This window comes from Panicum virgatum, chromosome 2K, assembly GCF_016808335.1.
Source record: "Panicum virgatum strain AP13 chromosome 2K, P.virgatum_v5, whole genome shotgun sequence".
In the NCBI taxonomy this organism is placed as follows: Eukaryota; Viridiplantae; Streptophyta; class Magnoliopsida; order Poales; family Poaceae; genus Panicum; species Panicum virgatum.
Window position 1 is genome coordinate 55486458 of NC_053137.1, and position 5518 is coordinate 55491975.

At 46.5% G+C, this 5518-nt stretch overlaps 1 long non-coding RNA gene across 2 annotated transcripts; it reads right to left on the bottom strand.

Moving 5' to 3' along the window:
• Positions 1–1897: 1897 nt before the first annotated feature.
• Positions 1898–4487, bottom strand: LOC120686782. 2 transcript variants are annotated; one of them, XR_005680375.1, is made up of 4 exons: positions 4205–4487; positions 2715–2778; positions 2526–2618; positions 1898–2198 (listed from the first exon to the last, which is right to left on the bottom strand). It is a non-coding gene; the product is annotated as an uncharacterized LOC120686782 (long non-coding RNA). The 2 variants fall into 2 exon arrangements; XR_005680378.1 differs by lacking the exon at positions 1898–2198 and adding an exon at positions 2200–2418.
• Positions 4488–5518: the final 1031 nt, after the last annotated feature.

Here is a 5518-nt window from a genome sequence, read left to right on the forward strand (position 1 = left end):
TTCTTAGGCCTATGTTTTGGGTTGTGGTTTAGTTGTCTGTTATGTTCGCTAGGCCTAGTCACGTGTAGGATGTTCCGATCTAGTAGTGAAGCCGTTACTATCGTGGATTAGATCAATTAGATTTAATTGAATCAGTTTTATAGTGATTTGCTCTATTTATCATATCTGGATACAATCAGATCCCATCTGACACCGGGACTCGATCGGCTCTTCAAAGCCGATGCAAGAGTCGTCCCGGGGAGCCGACCACGGCTCGGACTTACGTTTACACGTGTCTTTGTATGCAGGAAACTGTTCGGAGCACGTCTGCACCCTCCTGATCGGGTATAGGTCAGGTGGCACGCCCGGTTTTCATACATCCTCCGGGCGCGTGACGGAAATTGCGGGCCGTCGACGAGGGAGCAGTGCCTCTAGCGCCCTAGCAACCTCCCGGCTCTTCGTGTTGCCCGTCGTTGCTCGCCGGTGGGTTTCGGTCGACAACATAAGGATATACATGTAAAAGATTCTAGAAGAGAAGGCTGGGTGGCATTGGTAGCGAAGCAGAGGAGGGAGCGAACAGCCGGCAGGGGTCCGTGTGATGTTGACGGAATTTGCTAACGGGAGGTGACAGAAAGACCATACAAGTGATAGAAAATAAAACTGAAGCCATACAAGGAACTTTCATTTTTCTAGGGTCATATAAGGGAGTGCTATTTTTCTAAAGCTACACATAGAATTTTCCCCATTCCTAACTATGAATTCTGGCTGGTGGCGCTGCTGATAGAACTTTTTTTATTTTGAAAAAAGCCGCTGGTAGAAATAAAAGGCCTCATTTTCTGGATTATTCTTACAAAGATGCATGATGCTTTCACTTGGATCACTGACTTGCGGGTCCGGCCTCACACATCAGTGAGGGGTAGCAGTGAGGGAGTCTTATTTCATTATTTCCACACACGTGACCGAATAAACATATTTGTGTATACAGATATAGATCTCCCTGTAGTTGGGTCACTAACTAGCAGGTTCGGCCCCACACATCAGTGAGGGACAGCACTAAGGGAGTACACGTGACCCAATAAACATATGTATATACAGATACAGGTCTCGCACTTAAAAAGTCAAAACTTACAATAATATAATAGCTATTTTAAAAAAGGAAAAATAATATAATAGCTCTCAGCAGCGTTGTGCGAGCCCCAGCTGCCAGACGCGTACGTCTGGCTTTATTCGGACAGCATGCGGCTCGTACACGCTAAATGGATCACACGCAACCGACGCTCACCCGGGCCCTGTTTGGTTCGGTAGCATGAGTAGCATGCACATTTCCCAAGAAAAGAATCTTCAATGTATGGAGTACTAAACGAAATTTATTTGCAAAAATTTTTCACGGATGGGTGTAACTTTTCGAGACGAATCTAATGACGGTAATTAATCGATGATTGACTACAGTAATACTACAGTAACCAACCTCTAATCGTGCGGTCAAAGGCCTCGTTAAGTTCGTCTCGCGAAGTAGCGCAGGGCTGTGGAGTTAGTTTTACAAATTGCCTTTATTTAGTACCCCTAATTATTGGTCAAAATTTGCATGCACGGACTGCGCGCACGCCTGATGGATCTCCACGTCTGAAGAGTTAAACCACCAAAACGGGCATACCTGATTCGATCCGGTGTATCTTGCGAATCGAATCAACTAGAATCTTTGGCGCAGCTTTGCTGCGCCGTACTGAGTTTGGCCAGTGTGTGGTCATGTTGTCATGGAACATGCAATTGAATTGTGCACTGTGTATTTAGTTGATATATTCAAGTGGATCGGCAGTTACTAATGAGCATCTTTTTTAAGATGATCTTTTCAGCATTCTCAGGAGTACTAAAAAAGTATTTTACAGCAAAAATTCCACCTTTTTTGAGACATTGCTGATATCAGTTCCAGAAACGGTAGGATTGGCAATATGTAATATTTATAACAAAAGGGTGAGGATCTTCTGCTCTGACTATTGTTCTTAGAGCTGTTATATACAACAAAAGATAGTTTCTGTCCAAAAGCGAGAACAGATGAGGTGGAAACTGATCCTCTAGGGAGTATTTATAACAAAAGATCCACCTTTTTTTCACATTGTTGATATTAGTTCCAGCTCGTCTAACCATTCTTCTCAGAGGCGTCATATACAACAAAAGATAGTTTCTATTTGTTCATATGTAGACATAGCTGGTGCTAGCTCCTGTTCAAAAGCAATCCACTTGATATGTAGTTTTTACATTGTGAAGCATTTTTAAAAAATGAATTAAAGTCAATCTCATGTTTTGAATCTAGAACAGGTTGTTGATAAAGATAAAATATGGTGCTAGAAACATAGTTTCGAACTAATGAATAAAATACATGGCAACAACAAGATTGAATTGAATGAACATCTTGAAGGGAGAATCATAGATTGAGATAGCCTGTGATGAAATAATTAAATTTTTGTTTAATAAAATTGTGATATCTTTCATATACTAGTAATAATATGTAGCATAGATTGTGGACAGGTTAGTGAATGTGTGCATACCTTACTGGTTGATCTTCCCTTATGAGCGTGTTGTTTTAGTTTGTTTCAAAGGGGTATTGTCAATTTGTCATCATCGCTACTACCATTCGAGTCCTATGTGTAAGCAAGCAAACAATAAGTGATACATGGCACGATATTTTGTATAGTTCATTGTATAGAAACAACTTAGGACAAAGATATATATTGTACCTGCTGATTATTGTCGAAGTCTTTAAAATTCCTTTTGTTTGTATTGTCATTCTCAGCCCATGTTCTGAAAATGAATGTAAGATTCAAAGTTATAAGAATTGTAATTGTTTCAGATAAGTGCCAACATTAATTTTGGGTTAACTGTGGTCATCTTAACAGCATCGGTACAGATTTATCTTTAGCATAATGCACATATACTTTGTGATGCGAACTGTTTCGGGTTTGACAGGAAGATTTATAGGTAGATTTTACAATCTGCAGGAACAATAATCACTGGAGAGGCCAAGAAGACGACCATTGCTCAAAAGAGTATTTTTGGAGTATAAGATGTATTAATCTGTCCTATTATATAAGTTGAGTGACCACATTTTGTTATAGCAATGGACTAACATTGAGCCATATAACATGTGAAACTTGTGGCGCCGGCTCCTGTTCCCCACTCCTTCCTCATGGACAACACAACAAGGTCTGTGCATTTATGCAGAGTCTATGACTAAAGAAGGCAATCCTTGTGTGCTTTTCTCATGTAAAATTACACACTTCTGTAACTTTGTGTCAACAAATTAGAAGTCCTTAAAATCTCTGCGGTGATCATTTATTGAACGATTATAACACATTCCGTTTTATCTGTAAGAGATCATATAGGCTTATTTACCTGCTTGATTTGACATCTCTGTTTATATTATCTTTTATTTATCAGGAGCTGTGCTATATGCAGTTGAAAACGCTGCTGCTGTTTTTAGCCTGAAGCTGGACACTGGGCATAAACTTAGGCTACTACTGGGCAGTTCTCTTTTTTAGATTGTAGTTAATTAATTTGAGTTGCGATAATGCCACACTTCTGAAAGAATTGTGGTACTGGCTCATATCCTAATTCAGTGTTTGTGCACACAAAAATCTGCAGAGAATGTCAAGTTAATCAGTATAGCTCAACGTGATCAGTCCTTTTGCTGCATAGTGGTGAGTTGGTGACCATTCCATGGCATTCAGCCCATACAAGAAAAGTACACGACTGAAATTGGATATGGATAGTATAAATAAATTATATTAGACTAAGTACGGAATAATCAATGCACAGAATCGGATTGCTTCATTATTGTAAATGGAACAGTCTAGCATGCCTTAATGCAAAGGAAATTCAGTTCAGTATCCGACAAACTTAATGAAGTTCGAGATGCTGGGAGCTGAAATATAATGGTAGATGTGGCAAGGCTACAAACTCGCTCTGTCCTATTCCAAATTTTAATTGACCTTAATGTAATGCAATCCTCAGACAAGCATTCCAACAAACACCTACGTGACACTGTGTGCAGATTGCCTGTAGAATTAGCATATAGTATCTGTGAATCGTTGATTGGCTTACCCGTAGGAATATAGGGAATAGCTCTACCAGGAACATATCAGGAAGATCGCGCATAAACCTTTACATGCTGAAAAAAAATACTAGCCATTGTAATAGTTGAAAAAAATCAAGCGAGCAGTGTGCTGACCTTAACGAAATGCCAAGGAGCTCTTGCGATCCCCAGCACTGGAGCCACCGTGATCGTCTCCAACCTGAAGCATTTAGTCAAACAGATTGTGTGCATCCCAAGATTCAAAACTGAGCACCAGCAAGATGATCTCCCCCTCTCCGGTGGCATGTGGATCCGGCGCCCGGCAGTCGCGAGCGCCAGTCGTTGGCGGCCGCCGAGGGCGGCGGCCGCTAGCTGGGGTCGCCAGGTAGCGCGGGCGCGGCGTGGTGCGGCCAGCCCATCTGGCGTGTGGTCGGCGCGGCCAGCCCCAGGTGGCGTGGGCGACGCAGCCCGCACCAGCGCCGGTGTGGCGCAGCGTGGCCAGGAGCAGGAGCACGCCGAGCCCCGGTGGCGTGGGCGGCGCAGCCCGCACCAGCGCCGGCGTGGCGCAGCGTGGCCAGGAGCAGGAGGCACGCCGAGCGGAGGCGCGGGGATTGACCGGAGCGAGCGCGCGGAGGAGGGTCGCCGCAGGTGCTGCGAGGCGGGCGGGCGGTGTGGCGCGGTCTATGGCCGGCGGCCGGAGCGGTCGCTAGCTGGGGGTAGGCGTCGCGCGCTCTTGGGAGCCGGCGGCCGGCAGGTTCAAGCGACAGTAGATGGCGGCCGCCGAGGGCGGCGGCCGCTGGCTGGGGGCGGAGGCCGAGGGCGGCTGCCGCTCGCCGGGGGCCGGGGATGAGAGCGTGGGCGCTTCCTGACCGGCCGGGGTTGGGTGCTGGCCTGGGCGGCGACCGCGAAGTGCAAGAAGACGCTGGAAGCCCGTCGGCGCCCGGCGCGCGCGAGCTGTTAGGGGGGGAGCAGAGGGCGGCGGGGAGAAAGCTCCGCCCGCCGCTTGAGGACGAGATCCGCCTCACCGCGGCGATGCGGGACGAGGCGGCGGAGGTGCGGGACCGGGGGGCGGGGCGGCGGCCGTGTCGAGGACTGCGGGTTAATTTCACTAAAGTTCGAGGCCGTTCGCGAAAATTTTTGGAAAACAGACGATCTGGACCGTTCGCGAGCCCGATCCGACGGATGGGAATTGCAGGCGACGTGGCCGCGCTGGCTGGGCTTCTTTTGGTGCACGAATCGTATTAAGAGATTTGGCTTCTGGAAAGTTCAGATGATATATATGAAAAAAAAAAAACAAGGGATTGGATTTGCAGAGGACGAGAACCTGCAGTTGGGTTTGGGTACCTACTTTATTATCAGGTTTTATTCAGGTTCAGGCGTCCGTCCGCGCACTTGTCTTGTTTCCACACGCCAACGCCAGGCCCCGGGCGGCGACAGCAGCCAGGGCGGCTGCTGCTCCAACCGCGACCT